General features: G+C 39.3%; 1 protein-coding gene and 1 long non-coding RNA gene across 5 annotated transcripts in view; one reads left to right on the top strand and one right to left on the bottom strand.

The window, feature by feature from the left end:
* HTR1F (5-hydroxytryptamine receptor 1F) overlaps window positions 1–19,557 on the top strand; it is a 102,877-nt gene that overhangs the window by 19,914 nt on the left and 63,406 nt on the right. The window contains exon 1 of one of the 2 annotated variants that reach the window (XM_068180579.1): window positions 13–144. The exons of the other annotated variant lie outside the window; for it this stretch is intronic. The gene's annotated coding sequence lies outside the window, so the exon portion shown is untranslated. Of the gene's footprint in view, window positions 1–12; window positions 145–19,557 lie in introns of those variants that run through there. 2 annotated transcript variants of the gene reach the window in all.
* LOC137468686 (uncharacterized) overlaps window positions 1–19,557 on the bottom strand; it is a 57,182-nt gene that overhangs the window by 17,976 nt on the left and 19,649 nt on the right. The window lies entirely within an intron of this gene.

Genomic DNA, 19,557 nt, shown 5'->3' with positions numbered 1-19,557 from the left:
AGTTTCTCCAGTCAACAAAACATCAGTCTATCTTCTTCTTCTTGAAAGATTATCTTATCTAACAAATGATCAGTTTAAACTTGAAACTCACATGCAGTATAGAATGGCTGAAGTCTGAAAATACTGGAGGAATCATGGAGTTGGGTGAGTATGCTATTAATTACCCCTTTCCTTGAAAGTAATTTCATTTTCTTTTTATGAAATATAATACATAAAACTGTGACAAATAACTCAGTTCTTTCTAATTGAGGAAGTATCAGGAAAGGGAGAAGCAGCAGGGTATGGATTTTGTTCACATGCCAAAAGCATGGTATATGAAATGTCATTGTGAAGTTCCAAAAACACTGAAGAGTCTTGCTTGGCAGCTGGTTGGTTGGGGGAGATATTTATCTGCTTAACTCTCTAGCAGTGCTGAAAGTTTTAAGTGAAATTCAAAATCATCTTTCTACCATGATTCCCTCTCACACTTTTGCAAGACAGGGTGATGAAATCCTTATTTTGTGAACTTTAAAGAAAGACAAGAGATTACCAAGATATTTTTTTTAGCTACTGTACCCTAATCTTTCTGGTTTTCTGAGTTGTTTTGTCTTTAGGATTATTTGCTTTATCTCTGGAATTTTATCTACCACACAGAGGATGCAATTTTTTAACAACGGAGTACATGCTCATCTTTCTATTCAGGGGTCACTTCACAGACAAAACACTTGTATGAATGCCTAAATTAATTATTAGTCACACTGAAATAACCCAAACACCCAAGCAACAAACGCAGTTTTGGAAAATGCCATGTTAGGCTGGGGCCATACTGTCTTAATCTAGATATTCCCATCCTGATGATGTCACTGAGACAGGATTGGTTTTGCAAGGATAATTAATCTCATTTTCCCTGTAACTTCATGAATGCTACTAACCAGTCCATCTAAGTTTGTGCAGTGTTGTTATTAGCATCATCTCACAAATAAAACTTATCCTGACATGTCAGTAACTTGGGCATCATCCATATTAACAAATCCTTCTTACACAAGATTTATTCTACAATTTCTATTTTTTAAGCCTTAAAAAAACAGGGTCAGTGTTAAGGTATGGAGAACTTTCCCACCTTTAGTGAAGGGCTGGACTGGATGAGTTGGAATGTCATGAAACACCTCAGATGTGTCACAGTGATGGTCTGGTACATGCAAAGCCACACTTGGATCTTTGAACAATGCCCGGGTGAAAAGCAGTAGAGCTTCTCGGGGTGCTCCACCCCACCTGTACTAACGCATCCCACAGGAAACACGCTGCCTCCCTGGGCTCTGGTTCTAATGCCACCTGATGGGGAGTGAAAATGTCTCAGGTGATGCGAACAGAACAGAAATCCAAGCTGAGCTCTATCAGTTTGACTCCTGAATGGCCAGAGTGGTGCCACATGGTCCAGCAGAGAGCTGCTGGATGGTGATGCTGCTTTCTCTCTTCCAAGGACTGCTGTGCACTTGGGAAGCAGAGTTAGGCCTTCTGCACATAATGGCACATGTTGCTGGGGTCCCTCCACTGTCATGTAAAAATCATGAATGTTGCACCAGCTGTGCTTTGATTGTGGTGTTTTTCAAGCCCATTTTCGCTTTCCCTTATGCTCAGCCTTTCCAGCTTTGATCACAATGCAGCATAGCTAAAGGCACCTGAGAAACATTGCTAGGCAACAGATGCTGCAAAGGACAGCTTCCCCTCCCCTCTCACCGAGGTGGCAAGAGACCTTACAGTGCTCTAAGTTGCCTATCACAAAATATTCAAGGCAAAAGCTGCTCTAGTTTTATGAAGGCGGTCAGTTGAAGCAAGAAATTACTTTGAAAGTAGGAACTGAAAACAACCTGCAGTAGGGAAAAAAAAAAGGAAATGCAACGAAATTCAAGAGAACCATGATGGGAGACAACAAAAGGCAACCTTAATAAGGAGTAATTAGATGTGTGGGAGCAGGTGGAGAATATGTGGAATGAAATTAGCAAAACACACGTACAAAACAGAGTTGAAAACTTCTGCGTTACCATAAATATATCTATGCTTAATGCACTGTCCTTGTTATAAACGTTGATTTATTGCTGAAATTCTGGTTAGTGTTCATTTTACACCACCATATCAAAAATTATGTCTTCCTAGAGGAAACCAATACTACTGTTGTGTTTTTCTTCTGAATTACCGGAGTACTTCACATTCATTCTTGCTCAGTCCATAAATGTCATCCATGGAGTAAATAGAAAAGTTTCGTTTCATCACCATTTAGGAGTGAATATAGAAGCTACATAAAGCCACATAAATCTTTATAGAACACAAATGGGTATTTCACCCAGAATATCGCTTGAAAGCCACATATAAACAGAAAATGGTACGTACTAAGCAATGCTAAGTAAGCAAAGGGAATATTGCATCTGTCTAATGAGAGTTTCCTTTAGGACAACAAAAACAAGCTGCTAGAATAACCCGACCTGGAAGCTGTGAAGCACAGTGCAGTACCAAATTTAGGAAATGTGTTTTTCCATCGTTTGAATCTTTGATTGCTCTTTTAAATGTGTAAATAGGCTTGCCCAGTAGGATGAACAGTGGCAACGAAAACAGATGTTGGGTATGAAGAACCAACACAAAAGTACTGAGCATCAAATTAAGCTGTGTGTTAGAAATTAACAAATGCAGACTTACAGTGAAAATTAGACTTGGCAGAGGATATTAAAGTAAACTGTGGGGAATGGAGTTACTATGCAGGAAGGACAGAGATTAAAGATAATCTAGGTATAGCCCAAAAACTGGGTAAATACTCTGTGCCTCATTTCAATCAGAGGAGATGATGCTAAACATGGAACAAGAGGCAGAATGGCTAAGGGGAATCAGGTTAGGAAAACTGCTAAGGAGCTTATTTGGTCTTTTGAGAACAAATAATCATCACAGCAGAATTCTGAAAGAACAGGATGCAAAATAGCAGGTAGAGCAAATACTTTCAGTAATTCTGCTGTGTCAATCCATTCTTAAGTGACCACACAACTGCAAAAAGGTTGCTGAATGACTGAGTTTGCCAAAGTAACAGCTTTGGCAGATAAGCATTCTGTCAAAAAACATACAGTTGAAGTAAAAACCAGAAAAGGGAAAATAATATTTTAGCTGAAGGGTAATGTTGCTATGAAGCAAACACAACATGAAGTTAGAAGAACATATCCCACCTTCAGTGCAATGAGGTTGGGTTTGGGGAACAGTTTTCTAAGGGTAATTGACACAGAAGTATTTCGAGATGGAGATTGACAAGTTTGGATAATTAATTTAGAGATGAATTTGCCTGAGCTGGGTAGAAGAGAGACCATTCCTAGACCAAAAACAAACAGGTCTGTTCTTTCTGTTCTCTCAGAAGGCAAAGGTTTCTGTTCAATGTGCTGGCATGACACAGACTGGGTTCTGCCAGTTGTTCTCGGAGAGTAGGAAGGAAATGCAAAAGTCAAGCCCTGCCTTCTGTAACAGGGGTTGAAATCCCTACATGGCTCACCCTCCACTCATGGAATTGGCTCTACCCATGCTGCCCAGATGAGAGACACACTTAAGGAAAAGCAACCAACTATTTTCCCTCAGTCAGTCACTTCTTAACTTTAACAGAGTTTATGCAGTTTGTAAAACCTAAACCAAACTACTGACTGTGTTGAAATATGAGAATAGAATAGAAGGCACGAATATCTTTAGATAACTACTGTTATGCTTTTCAAGTTTCAAGTAAATGGGATATTCCCTCCAAGGGCTTAACCAAACTTGGGTATTTGTGAACTCTTCAGTCAGCTCTCTCTGCCACTGACATCACTTTGATAAGTCCCTTTTTATTTGCTTCCACACACCCAGTTAATATATCTGACTCATTTCATAAATGCACTTTAAGGTTTCTTATTAAGGAGCTTTGCAATAGTCCAAGAGAAAAAGGGTTCTGCAAATAAAGAATAAAGTTGACTATTCTATTTTTGGAAAACGAGAGCAGAGCTAATTAGCCTGCAGCAGTCTGATGGTGAAATTCCCCATGCCCTACCAGGCAAGGTCACTGGAGTTGTGCCTGCATGTTGACACAACCTTTTAATGCATATACGCATTTAAAATAATTATTTTGCATATCAAGCTGTATCTTCCTCTTCTAAGTTCATTTCCACTGTGTAATGGATGGCTTGAAATCCAATTTAATTCATTTTCTTGATGCAATTTTCTTCCATGTCTACTATTTTCAATGCATATTACATCTTTACTACTTCTGAATGCATCTTATTAAGTAATAATTGCAAATATATATAAATATACACCATGAATTTCAATTCTGTAATTTCTTCTTTCAGGCAACTCTAATGTTTGTCATTTCAGAAAGCTTAAAAAAAATATTGAAAAAAAATGTTGAATAAGTATGCACTTCAATTGTTCTTCAAACGCACTGAACAAAGACATTATGTAGCTAACTTGTATTTATTTATCCCTAAAACCAATTCCATTTTCTATTGAATCTTCTTAATGTGGGGTTGGTTTTTTTGGGTTTTTTTTTTTTTTTTTTTTTTTTTTTTTTGCTTTTATAACAATTGATATGCAGTTATGGAATTCAATTGGATCACAGAATTTTTTTCAAAGCTGGAAATGAAATTTGTTAGCATCTCTTTTCACATCCTCAGAGCGTCAGTTTGATGTATTTCAAACATTGCTACAAACCATAGAGTGAAAAAAGAGAACAGGCGGCTGTGGGAAGGGCCAGAGAATCTACTCTCCTTCTAACCCTGAAGCATGAAGGGGTCTGGAGGGATGCTGGGACATTGTTACCCTATTGTTATCCCACATAGAGGAGAGTTCAGGATTTTGGGCAAAGAGGTTTTTTTTAGTTTTGCAATCCTCATATGAGGTTCCTCCTGTTTATGTAAGACCAGTTCTTTCAAAAGATTCAACTTTAGGAAGAAAATTCTACTTTTAAATAAAGCAAACAACAACAAAAAAACACAGTCTATCTTAAATCTGGCTATCTCACAGTCACTAAATTTCACAGACCCTTTCATTAAAGCTGCTTTTTTCTCCAATTCTGTTTCACAGAAGGGACAGACTGTTTATCAACATGTTTTTCATGATGCATTTAAAGGTGTTCTGTACCCAACTATTCCATTCCAAACAGATTTAACTTGACCACAATGAAATCTTCAGGAGAGGGTGGTGGTGCTTTCTACTTCCATTTAAATGATGATTATGTCTGCAAAGTGGTCATACAAGCAGCAGGCAGGAACTTTATAAGTTGTTGTCTGTCAGTTATTTCCATGTAAAGTATAGATTATCTGCAAGTTAAACTTGGTTTGGTTTCCCCAATCTGTCAGTGCTACCAGCTCAAGCTGACAAACAAGCAAAGTCCTTCTCATGCATAATTACCTTTAATGAGGAATTCTCTGGCCCAGTTGTTTCACTGACACTTGAGCATTTTTTCTTGCCAGTATTTTTTTTTTGCACAGACAGTACAGACCAGACCTCAACAGATAATGCCAGTGACACACAAGAAAATGTTGAACCTCTGTCAGCACATCTGTGCTGGGCTCATACACCAAAGAAAATAGTTAAAACAGCAGTTTGAAAGGCAAGCAAGTAGCTTTGCTTTTGAATACACATAAATAACGTGCTGAGTGGGCGGTAATTTTACATCGAAGTGGGAGATGTTAGATAAAGTCTCTTCTCAGAGCAGCTTTTGAAATACCTGTGACTTGAGTGCTGCTTTCACATTCATCTTACTCTGCCCTTTGCTGAACACTTTCAGCACTTCCTCTTTACCCAACTCTATGGAAACATTTCTAGGACAAATAAGTTTCCAGGGCTTGGAAAGAGACAATTAGACAATTAGTTTAGCTTTCTCCTTTAAGAAACAATGTAAATTTTAGTGCTTAAACTTCTCACTTTCGTTTTCATCCACTTTTGGCCTTAGAAAGTTGGAAAGTTTTATATGCATTGTGCAGGGGTAACAGCATGGCCTGAGCACAGGTAGAGTGTCCTTTATCTGATACAATAAGCATTTATTTTAAACTGGAAGCAACAAACTGATAATTGCTACTTAAAGAATGAAAAATGTGTTTCATAAAACACACTTTACCACATAATATTTGTCTTATATCCAACCCCGCAGGCCAGATGTTGATTCTCATTTGGATCAAAGGTCAGGAATCCCTGCCAGTGTGAGTCAGTATTAAAGCCCTCATGAGCAGGAGTGAGGTGATCTCTCAATTTTTTCCTTTTTTCATACAGGGTAACATACACTGGTTCCTGCTAAAAGTATTTACTTTTATTGTACTGCTATCTGCTTTTCACAGTAATTTATGGAATCACATTATACACCACTCATCTAGTGGCTAGGAAAGACCCATAAATTTTGCTCTGATGAAAGACCACTGTGCCACACACAATATCTGTGAGACATTTATGTTGTACCCACTCACATTCAGAAGTCAGCCAGTCCCTCATGCCTAAGTGATTACTTTCGGTGGCAGATGAAACTGTGTTCCTTACTTCTCCAGATGCATGAATTTTCAGCTCACTGCTTTTTTTTTGGAGGAAAGGGGATCAAAGTAAAGATGATGATAAATCTCTTTTACTCCATCCATATCAACATCTTCAGACATAAAGATGAAGAGCTTTAAGTATGTTTGCACAAAGATTCTTTCAGCATTATACTGATCTGCAAGAAATGATATATGTACTAGTGTCAGTACTGCAGAATTTTATAAATACACTTGAAGATGAAGTTGTCAGTTAATAGCAAATAATCCTAACATTTGCTGACACAGTCAACAGAGGACTGTTTAAAACAGACAGATTGTTATTTACAGCTGTGCCAGATGGGACAGTTTGAAATATGTTTAACTGCTCTTTAGTTAACATTTAAAGTATATTCCTCAGCATCCTCAAATAATTTGAAGTTGCTGAGGTTTTTATTTGAGTAAACATTACCTCCAAATATTTTTACATTCCTGCTGTCAACTACAATTATATGTGCCTGTAAATAACAGAGAAACTGTCTACAGAAAACTCTTACTGGAGCTCACAGAATAGAAGCATTAAATATTAATAAATTAATACATCAATTTCATACAAACTGAGTGAATTTGTGGGAAATTTAACGTGTTAATTTACAGTAATACATTATTTTAACATGACATCCTGCATAATGCATTGGTGGGGAATTAGTGCCATCTGTGTGTCTAGCTCTCAGACAAATGGTTAATAACTAAACCATTAAGGAAGAGCCATTGAGGTGGTGCTGTTTTGATTCAGTGTTATTTTCATATTTTTTTAGACCCTATATCTTTCTGCTATTTTCTTCCAGCCTTTTGCAATATCCTCTGAGAATTGTAATATTAACAAAAGATTTTAGCAGAGTGGCTGGAGTGATGGGGCAGAAACCATGGCCTACAGAGCTGGACACAGCTTTATGGCTTAAAACTAAAGGAAGTGTTAGTTTTTCTATAAAGTCAGAAGTAATCAGTAAAACACAGTTGTAGCATTGTCATCAGACCTCCAGTGAGGCATTACACAGCTAGTTCATATCTGAGCAGCAACCTATACTGTTTTACAAGCTTTTAGAAATTTTGTTAACAGTGTTTGTGTACAGGATATGTACCTGGTGGATAGGCCAGGGAATGTATCTGTGTGAGATACTTTTTTTTCCCCCTCCAAAACAGGTATGTAGACTAAAGCACCTGAGCTCCATAATAACTTCCTATTGCCCCTTGGATATGATTCAGCTCAGATCTCCAGTAAGATCTCTGGGGACATCACAACTTCAGACTTTGGCTTGTCTGCTAAGACTTCTGGCAGCACTATCAATTATTTCAAGAGGTACAGCCCAGGATCCACTGAAACCTAGGAAAAGTTAATTTTACAAACACTGAAACAGCCATTGTTAGCTTGGGCTGGATTTGAAGCATCAGCTTGAAGAAGCAGCTTTAACCACAATTCCCAATTCCCTAACAGCTCAGGGACAAGAAGAAAAAAATATAAAGGCACAGATAAAGGAGATAATACAGGAAATCAACTTGCCCTTCCCTCTGGTATTCCAAGGCATCATTTTTTTGTGGTTCAGAATTCCAAAATGATGTCAGCAGGGGGTTTGGAAGAAGGTCATGCTGAGGGGTGGAACAAGGACAAAGGGGTTTCTGGGGTGGTGCCTGGACTGCCCCAAGCACAGGGGCCAGACCCAGATCCAACCCGATCCTTTCTAACCCCACAAAACCACGAGACAACTCTCTTCCCTGTGGCAGGGCTTTCTCTGCTCCTCCTGGTCTCAAACTTTCAAAGAGAAGAGAAAATGGTTTTTGTTTTTAGATGCACATAACGCATCAGTACCATGCATCAATGTGCATAAATAGAAGCCTAAAGTTTTCATTTTGATGCATGCCAGTAGCTTATGTTTCTCTCATGGCATTGCCTCAAGCATGAATTTTAGCACAGGTGCAGAACAGAATCTTTGAATTTGCATTGGTATTTTAAGCACTATGTGTTCCCTTCAGAATTCTTATTGAAATTTGGATGTATGTCTAAGAAAATCCAGTGTGAAGTTGATCTAACCTATTATTTGTATAAGTGGTTTGGACAGTCACTATTTTATTAACTGTTAAATCATTTAGCCTGTGCATTGTTTCTGCTGTTATGTGCCGGAAACACAAATTACAAGATTCTTGTAAGGGTAAATCAATATTTATTCACTTTTGGTTTACCACAGGGGTGGATGGGGGGGGCACAGTTAGCCACTGCTTTCATACACTTATGGCTACCAGAAGTGGTTCTGGTGGGTTTGCCTTTGGGGTGGGGTTTTTTGTTTGTTTGTCGTAACACTGTGCAAAATAGTCTCTATCGCTCAGGAAGAATGTGGAGTCAGAAAACCCAGTAAACCAGCTGGAGAAATTTAAGAAGAATATTTCTTTTGCTTTATTTTCCAGCTACAGTAGCTCTAATGGCAGAAGCATTAACACATTGGATCAATAGCCAAATGAAATCTACTGTTCTGGTCCTTTTTTTCACTCTTCAGTAGATGAGCAGGGAAAAGGAGGAATAGGGAACAAAAAGTTTAAATAAGAACTCCTCAGAGAACTGAAAGATGAGTTTAAGTTCTCTTGTTCTCATTTTAAAATTAAATTTGCAAGATGATTAATGCAGAGCTGTTTAGTCATGGTAATTTCAGATTTGGCACAGCCCTTTATGTACTGTGCACAGATCAGGAAAGGTCTATATCCAATTTCCAAAATTCTCACTTGAGACATGAACTAAATAACATACATTCTCTATTGTAGTTTAGCACACACCTTCAAAAGAGATATACTATTAGGGAGCAGATCTTTTCCAGGACTGTGGGAAGTGCAGCCAGTTGCAGCAACTGCAGAGATCTGGGGCAGTTACAGGGCCCCTAAAAAACTTCATTTATGGTGACTCCTGACTGCAGTGAGGAGCTGCTGCTGAGCACAGGGCTGTAGGCTCTGCTCAGAGCCCTGAACTGACCCAAAAGTAGAACTTCAGGTGTTTGACTACTGCAGGAGGTTTCAGAGGAGGGACCTGCAAAAAGTATGAGCTCCCTGGCCTCTCCTCAGCCAGGTGGACTCTGGACTACATGTTTAAGTAGAAAAGAACTCCCTTACCCCCATTTCCTCAGTAAAAAAAAGAAAATCCTAGCTTAGTAGGAGAGATTTGCCAAGTGGTATTGCTGATCCACTTTAAAGCATGCTGGATTAATCACAGCCAATCTTCAGTCCAGCCAGATATTCATACAAAATATAGTAATTCAGCAACCATATATTTTCTATAAATCTATTTTTTAATGAAGTTATATCAATTGGTGCCATTGAGACAAGATTTTAGTATGTAATTTAGAAACCTATCCAGGCAGGTCATCCCACGCTCTCTTTGTAGCCAATAAAGTGAAAAAGACAAAATCCTCTCATCTGTTTCAGACATTTTACTTTCAGATTTAAAGCACTGCATCCTAGAAAGACTATCGAACATAAAGAAAATGAAAAAAAAAAAAAAACAACCTCATAGTTTATACATCTTTGCATTACATACATCCAAAGAGGAACAACAGAGCTGGGGAAGGGTTTTGAGAAGCAGCTGAGGGAGCTGGGGTTGTTTATCCTGGAGAAAAGGAGGCTCTTATCACTCTCTGCAACTCCCTGAAAGGAGGGTGCAGCCAGGTGGGGATTGGTCTTTTCTCCCAAGTAACAAGTGACAGGACAAGAGGAAGCACCCTGAAGTTGTGCCAGGGGAGGTTTAGATTGGATATAAGGAAAATTTTTCTTATTGGCTGTCAAGCCCTGGAACAGGCTGCCCACAGAAGTGCTGGTGTCACCATCCCTGGAGGTGTTTAAAAGATGTGCAGATATGGTGCTTAGGACATGGTCTGGTGGAGGACTGGGCAATGCTGGCTTAATGCTTGGACTCAAGGGTCTTTTCAAGCCTAAACTCTTCTATGTGTCTACATTTAAGGAAATGTCTCTCTTCCCTGAAAGTTTTAAGTCTGCTGGAGAACTAAATTTCCATTAAAAGTACCCATCACTTCTTTAAAATGGATGGATTAAGGTTATATAAAAATCACGCTCCTCTAAGAATTGTGTCACTGGAATGCTGTGTTAACTTCCTCAAGTAAAGGGACTCTCTTACAGTAAAAATATTCTCAGTCACAGGCTAAGCTGGTTCAGGATACTTAAAGTGGAATGGGGATTTTATGAACATTTACTCCTCCTAAATAAAATTATTATAAAAATAATCAAGCCAAAAAGTTCATTGCAAGGAAGCATAATATGAGAGAAGAACACTACACTGAGCATAAAGGATGTCTGGCTGATGAGAAAAACTTTTAATTTCACCACATATTCTCTTCCAGATGTAAAGATACCTCACCCATGCTACTGTCTGGGATTGTTTTAGCTTCTAGCATTACAAGATTAATTAGTTGTTCATCGACTGAGATGGATATATGACACCCTTCAAGATGATATTGCCACTACTGTGGCTTTTAAATAAATTTCTGACATTTGATAATTGTTGGATCTCATTTCTTGATTGCTTAGCTTCCTTATTATTGCCCAAATTGTCTTTACTTACATTACTCCTTCAATAACTCCTACAAGAAATTCTTGACACACCAAACCATCCTTGATCACTATAAGCATTTGATTTCAGCACTTGAGTTATTAATTTTCTATGCAGCAATTAATTCTCTAGCTTTTCATGCATTTGAATTTGTAAAGCTCTGGTAAAACTCTTACATTTTCAGATCAACTTTTTTTTCACAAGGCTCTGTTTGTCTAGTACAGAGAGCTGCCCACCTCCTTCTATTATCAATGCATCTGAGTGCACATGCTCCAGTGGCAAAAATATTGTTTAGTTGGTGCTATTTTCAGCCATCAAAATACTTTGCAAACATTGTCTTTGGACACTGCAAAGATAAGATTTTGGAGTATTAGTGCCTTTAACTACAAGAATTATCAAGGAGAATAGATGCACAAAGCTTCTGAAGGAGCACAAAGTTGTGATTTGAACACTCTTCTATCTTCAGGCTGTTTGAATCTCTTCTTTCCTTGACAAGCTGTGCTTTGGCGACACACATCAGAAATAGTAACAATCCTTTCCTAATGCATTTTGAAAATATGTAGGTATTGAAAACATGTTGGTGTAGAATGGGGCTGTTCAGCTTTTATGTGTCTCGTCAGGGAGAGAAGAACATCATCTGCTCCTCCCTCCATCTTCCCATGCCTCCTCCATTCCACATTCTTTTCAGCATCCTCACAGCTCAATAATCTCCAAGGAGTGACTTGTGTTTAGTCCCTACAAGCATATCAGATGTAAACTTGTGGGAGTCATGGAATGTAATTTTTTGTAATCTGTCACTATTAGGGAATAGAACAGTGGCTTTTTGGCTTTTAGTCCACATTGTGAATAACTTCAAATTTTTGCAATTAAATGCATTTTGTTTGATTGTGCCATTTGTACATTTACCTGCTTCTTCCCCGTAACTAAATATTACCTGATAAATAGTCTGGTTATAGACAGGAGATCAGAGCAAGGTCTGCAACATTTCTCTACAAAGCTATAGGAAAAACTTCCAGATCATCCTCTAGCATAGCAGCTTGGAGTGGTGTTTTTAACACTGAGTTTGTTTTTGAAAACATCTACCCTAAAGAAAAATCAGGGATAAAATTGTTTATACAGTCAGAATCTCTTCACTTTATGTATTTCTGTTATATTCAAATTCTTGTTTGTTTTGGCTCTTGCACATATGAAATGCCTAAAAGCTTGTAAGTCTGAGTATTGTGTCCAACTTAATTATGTTAGTATTGGCTTTTATTATTACTTTAATCCAAAAGAGTGGATTTGGCAACCAAATCCTTGTCAGGGTTTCTCTTGCTGTTGTAACCATGATCACCAACCTGCATGGGCCACATTTTCGGTTTTATATGAGTCTCAGGAAAGTTTGGAGGTTTTAGTTAATCAATGAATGAGATTTATGCTTTTATCCTTAAATATGACCTTGCAGAATGCTGCCCAACATGACTGGAGCTCTCAGGTTTCCATGCCAAGAGACAATAACACATTCTCCAAAAAAAAAAAAAAAAAAAAAAAAAAAAAAAAAAAAGAAAAAAAGGGAAGATATTTTATAGTTTAGGAAATGGAATTTGATCCCTAATCACTATTTGATTAGGGATCAATAACAAGAATTCATACTATTTCCATAGAGATTATGTCAAAGAAATGGCTAAAAGGAGGAAAGTCAGGTTGCACTGGTCAATCAGCACTTGGCTTTGAGTTGTCGGTGTGATGCAGGTGTGGAAGAAGTTAATGACATCAGAAAATGCTTTAGGCAAGATAATTTTGGAAGAGAAAAATACTGTTTTTAAAGATTTCACTGAAATACTATTTGGAATATTTTTCTGGTAATTCACATTCTGAAAAAAGTAATGTAAGTTAGAATGGTTACAGACAAAGAACAGAAAAATTATTAAAGGAATGGAAAAGTTACAAGAGCTTGGACAGTTTTGTCATGACAAAGTTGAGAGGGGGCAAACAGTAAAATAAGATCTATTTCAAAGGCATCACTAAAAATTCATACTAAAACTCGTAATGCATCAGATAGAACTGGAAACTGGGCAAGAAAATAATTGCTTTAATGCTTATCAGCATGAAACTCTGGATCAATCTTCCAGACAAAGCAGTTGGGATGAAGAACTCTCACTCTTTTAAAACATGGTTCAATCACATTATGCAGGGATTTATAAACCTAAGAATTGCTGCAGACTGAAAAACAAGTCTGTACTACAAGTTCTTGAGTGGTTGAGTGGTTGTTGCAGCCAAAACAATTACTATTTAAAAAAAAAAAATTACACTTATACTGTATTGAGCCTCTGCATCAGAATTTCTTTTGTTTACCTGCCAAGAGCAAGAAAGTTCTTTCCACCTTTGACACATCATTTATTTTCCCAATTTTTTATCCTCCTACCCCAAATCCCGTGAGATTAAGTCTAGAGTGTCTTTCAGCATTCAGCTTTACTGCCTCAAGTTTGGCCCCATTGACTGGCTGCAGCTCAAAACAGGCTGTGAGTAGCACGTGCCAGCTTCCCTGCCAAAATTCAATTCCCAGGTCTAGGGGCAGCAATTCCCCTGCACTTCCCTCAGGCTAAGCCAAACCATTTCAGCAGCAGCTGAGAAAAGCAAAAATAAATAAAATAAAATAAAACAGTTCACTACCTTTAACAAGAGAGAAAATCTTTTGGAGCTCTGGACAATTCTTGTATCATGTAACCTACTATTGCAAGTACTTAGTCTTTTACAATATTTTGTTTGTCCACAGCTTCTGCCATTTTACCACATATGGCCTGTCTTGGTAACAGCATTATCAAGCAATTTGCTCCTGGACTGCTTGCAAACATGCAAAGTAGATGTTTTGCAGCCCTTCTAAATCAGACACCTGTGGTCAAACAGCCTGTGCATGCAGGAGGCTGGCACAGGTTTCCAAACCATTAATAGCATCTAAAAGAAATTTAATCCTGTAAAACAAATAATTGTAGATGTGGAATGTATGTTTATGTAAGTGCTCTGAAACAGCAGTTGAGCTCTTCTGAAGTTGATAGTATTTACCTCAGGCCAGGAGCACTGTTTAAGCTCTGTTTGAAAATAATTGGCAGCATGCCCTATATAACTTACTCTGAGAATTAGGTTGCTAAAACACAGTAATAGACATCAATTTCCTAATACCCTTCCAGCTCAGCAGTTTTAACACCTCCCCCTTGACCAGCAGCTCTGGCTGACAATAAACTCCTGAGACTTTTTCCTACTTATGGAAATGCATTAAAGTTACTCACTGCACAGAGAGCTCAGCAAGCTTCTGCCCTTCCATCGATGGCTGACTGACCTCGGACTCTCTCTAACTCTACTTTGAAACTTCTCCTTCCCCAGGTGGCCTCCAAAACCCACCTGGCCCCAGCCAGTCCCCTGACCTCCCTCCCAGCCCACTCCATGACCTTTTTCTGCCCTTGCCCACAGGGCCCAGTTGGATTCAGCTGGGGCTGATCTGCACCCACCACATTCCTTACCTGAGTCAACCATGTAGAGCAGCAGGGAATGCATTCAGCAGACAATTTTATCATGCTGTTAATAATTGGAATTGTTTTAACTGAACAAAACATGCTGCAAAATGAGTAGGCAGTAATGGTAACTATTATCACTTGCACTATTCATGTGCAGTGACAAGGCAGTATGACCTAACTGCAGCTTTCCTGTAGTTCAGCTATTATAGACATCACAGCTGTGATTTCCAAGAATGGTCTTGGCAGTTTGGACACGCTGCTGCCAAAAATAATAAGTGAATTGCAAGTTCAGTGTCACAGCCAGCTTTAAATATTAATTCATCCTCTGATCTTGTTTACTAAGATCTAAGATCTCTTCTTTTACTTTTCTGTAATCACAGTCTTTGCTGAGAGAGGATCTTGGGGATGTATGCAGGAGGATTCCTTCTCAAAATAGGAATAGTTCAAAAATTAAATCACCCTACCATATAAATGGAGGAGCAAATTCTACATAAAAGCAGAATTAGTATGCTGACTGAAAGCAAGCAGAGAAGGAAAAAAAAAAGAAAACAAATATATCCCTTATTTAATAATGGGTGTTCATTACAGTTTTCAACAGTGTGATCTCCTCTAGCCACATATTATGGTTTAATAAACATGATGGAACTCCCCAGGTGTGGGAGTTGCAATATAAACTATCAGGGAAAACAATATAAACAGATACAAATCAAAACAGAGAAAGACAATCTATTTAATCATTTACATAAGGCTGTAGTACTTTATGATTTCTCCCAAATATCATTCACTGTAATATCAGAGATTAGATTTCTCCATAGAATAGTACTTTTAGAGGCAATCATCTGCCAATTAGTATTAATTAAGATCATAAAAGATGAAGTATTGTATAGGAAGCAACTCTCTAGGGTGAGAAATATTAGAGCATCTGTCTGCTTAATGGGTTGAATCCTGTCTAAGCACTCAAGTCCACCCTTCTATCAGCATCCACACTGGCAGTCCCTTGCATCCTGCACTCAACCTGGCTCTTTTCCTGCTTCCCAGGAGTTTAGAAAGGGAGCCTGAAACACTGATTTCAGACATGACACTGCAAGAATTTGGACCATGTTGCACAATGGGTCTCCTGTTTCCAAGTGTTGCTGATGACTTTTAAATTCAAGATTGAAAAATACGTTCAAGCTAGGGAATCTGTGGGAAGTTGTGAGCTAGGTACATCTATTGATAGGTTTTTCAGGTCAGAAATGTTCTTTCCCCTTCTAACAGTCCCATCCTGGAGTTCAGGGTGGTCCCTGCACGCTGCAAGTGTGTCCTTGGTGCACTTGTTATCAGGGGAAAACAAAAAAAATGGAGGAAAACTGGAAATGAAACCAGAAAACCTACAGATCATAACTGATGATAACAATAGGGAAGGTGATTAAAGAAGATCTTTGGTAGGGGAATTTGAGCCACCATCAACCTTGGAGATAACATCCAGTAAGCAACAAAGAGCTGACAACAAATGTCACAGCCCTGAGCCAGGGCAGCCAAGCCCCTCGAAGCAAGAGGTGACACAGGGTGCTGATGCCCTCAGCATCCTGACAGGGGGTCCAGCCCTTCTGTGGAGAGAGAGGTCAGGGACAGGAGAGCAAGTTTCAGGAGACAGACAGTTCTCATATATACATATACTGGAGGAATGGGGTGAAAAGATAGATCAGTTTATTTGTAGAAGATTCTAGTGTCAAACCCTCTAATTTGGAAGAACATCAGCCAGCAGGTTGGACTGCATGCTGGGTGGAAAGTAGTGAGGAAGATGAAAGGGAAAAATAACAAAAAGAAGCAGCAGCTAATGGAAACAATTTCTGAAAACGAGCCTAAAGAGTTTGAGAGGCATGTCCCTGCCATGTAGAGGTCTAAATGTGTAGGAGGAGAGTGGGGGTGGGATTTCATGCAGGCAGAATCTGATATCCAATACTGTCTCTGTCTCTTGTCTAAAGTTGTTGAAACCCCGTCCTAAAGAAAGCATGCTTTTACAGAGATACTCTTCTAACAATTTCTTCACTTCAAACACGGAACAAAAGAAATTCAGGAGGAAACTTTTTCAAATCATGATGGAAGTAAACACACAATTAAAAGGTGACTGTTAAAGCAGGTATCACCTGAGATTATTTTCGTTTTCTAAATCCAAGAAACAGTGTGAAATCAATACAAAAGAGAGAAAGAGTTCGTTGCTAGAAGGTCATTTAAACAAGGAGCTTCTTAAGAGATGTAAAGCAACTTGAGTATTATGTAATCCCAGTCACTCAGCAGGGTGTCAGAGACCTACTCTCTTCACTGATATCCCTCCAGACTATACCAATACCTGAAACACTGCAAAACATTTATTTATGCTTTTGTATTTTATAGTGATCACAGAGAAAAGCCTTCCCTGGTTTCTAGGTGTTAGGAAACAAATCCTACCCAGTTTTGTGAGGCAATCTCTCCTGCAGATGCTGTTGTGAACCCACAGAGCAGAGTCACAAGTTCTGGGCCTTATTTGCAGCCATGTAATCCCACTGCTCCCTGAAGAGAAAACAACACATGCAAAGGAGATCAAAAACACATAATGGCAGAGACCCAGATCCCTAGAGACAAACTAACAGCAGAATAAATGCTCTGAGTCATGAAATAGCCAAAAGGACAAATACTGACACGAGGTAAAGCTGAAGTCTAAGAGAGTTTGGGCTTTTTGGCATTAGCAAAGAGCTTAAACAGTCAAAAGAAATCTTGTTAAACACCTGTTCCTTGTATTTCCTGCTGTTGCATCCAAATGTTATTTAAATTTGGTTCTTTCCTTAATTAGTTTTCAGGTTACAATATGATGTCACCCTCACAGTCAGAATCCTGCTTCTCCTTTTATTCAACCCTTTTATTGAGATCTGGAGACTCTTGGTGTCTCACTCCTTCACTCCTATGCAAATATATACATAGATATAGATACATATAATACCCTGTTATGCATTTTCTTCATGATCTACAGTAGCTGATGATTTTTTAACATGCTATTCCTGTGCTTGTGAATAATAAGGACTAATATCCAGAAATTTTAAGACGCACAATATAAAAATATTTACTCCAAATGCTCAGAAGTACCCTTAAAAAAAAACCAGCTGTGTCCTGTTTTCTGCTAACAAGCAGGAGAAAAAGAGGTGAAAAAGCTGCACTGATCTCTGGATGCTGAAATTGGCCAGGTCACTTAATCAAGCATCAGATCATTTAGTGTGAACATAAAGGAGAGCTGTAGCTTTCAGTTTTTCCTTCAGTTTTTGAGAGGGCATGAGTAAAAGTCAGAGTGTACCCAAAAGATGAGGAGGGCAGGGATGAAGAGAGAAGCCTTTGGAAATTGCCTTTGGCTTTTGCCTCTTCCCTCACGCTTTCTCCCTCCCCTTTCCTTCTTCCACTTATGTTTGTTCTCCTCACTCTGAGCAGCCTCCCTTGAAACTCCACTCCTACTGTCACCACCCATCATTCACCCTGCTTGTACCTACACTCCTCCATCTTCTTGGCAGATGTGGAGCCACCTGCTGTGTTTTATCATCAATCCTTCCCTTAACCTGCCAAGCAAATATGTTAGGAGGGAAAAATAAACATAATTATTGAATTCACATTGGCAAACTCCTTAAATGTAATCTTTTCCTGAAATGCATCCTTCACCAGAGTTCAGCAACACCTTCCTCTTTCAAAAGCATCCATATGCTGGTGGGTTTTGTCAGCAGAAGTCCTCAAGGTCCTGCACCAACCAGCAGTAAATCTTAGTCTTCAGATCAGCATCAGCTATAGGCATTCACTATATAGGCATTAAAAATCATATGCTCAAATCTGCCAGTGCTGGAGCCCCACATATTCCATTTGGCTGCCTCAGAAGTGCAGAGAGCCACTCTCCTCCCTCCTATTTCCCCTAAAACAGCCAGAGCAGCAAATGTGACCTTCCTCTCTGTTCTACCACTATCCTTCCCTCTGACTCCCCTTCTCAAATCTTGGCCAGACCAGACTCTCATCCTTGGGATCAAAGATTTCAATTGTGGCTCCACCACTGGCACACCTTGAGCACGTTCTGTCTCAGCTGTTACCATCCCCACTACTAAACCAGACATCAGTCACTGCAGAGACCTTTCCCACAGCAGAAATCCTATCTGCTCAATGAGCCACATGGGTCCTGTGGTATTTAGGAGTAAATCTAATTGCCTAGGCTCTTTGAGCACAAATCATAAACCTCATACCAGCATTAACCACACCCATGCAGACCATGGCTAGTTATAAGCCATTTGCCTTATCTCCAACATTGCTCATCCAGACTTTTCTTCTGTGGAATCCTCCAGTCGCTGAAGGTTATGGTTAAGCTGAGGGCTAGCAAAATCCCCCTTTCCTGCCCAGCACTGTTCCATTGCTGTGCCCTCTTTCCTGCGTCTCTTGCCCTGCAAAGTAGCTTGAGAACAAGCTGAGTAGGGCAGAAGAGAATCTTGGCTCAGGTCACTCCTTCCCAGGCAAAGAAGAGCAGCCATCAGTGCAGTTTTCCAAGCCTACTTCGTGTTCCAGTCCCCACAAGCAGATCAGATGCTGCCAGAGATGGAGATGGCAGCAGTTGCTAGGAACAGTTTTGAGGCAGTCACAATCTCCACAGGAGCCACCCTGGGGCAAGTGCCAGACCTCCTTTGCATCACATGAGGTGAGATACAAGACTATCAGCTTGCACATCTCTGTAAACACACAGCCAGGTGTTCCAGTCTTGACAAGTGCTACATTGGCTAAGAGAGGCTTCAAACAACAGGGTCTCTCTAAAAACCCTGGAATCTTTCCTGTTTCAATCTCCTCGCTTAGAGGATTTGATATTTTAAGACTATTTTCCTCCCGGCTAGCTGAGCTTGCAGCTCTGCCTTAACTCTCCAGTCAGGATAATGAGACATTTGGTTAGACCTCACCATTTCTGGCTGAGGTTGTACCTTGCTCCAACATTGCAATCTATTTTAAGAGGTGGAAG

The sequence above is a fragment of the Anomalospiza imberbis genome, chromosome 2 (assembly GCF_031753505.1).
Source record: "Anomalospiza imberbis isolate Cuckoo-Finch-1a 21T00152 chromosome 2, ASM3175350v1, whole genome shotgun sequence".
NCBI classification, from domain to species: domain Eukaryota; kingdom Metazoa; phylum Chordata; class Aves; order Passeriformes; family Viduidae; genus Anomalospiza; species Anomalospiza imberbis.
This window is presented reverse-complemented; position numbering and strand designations above follow the sequence as displayed.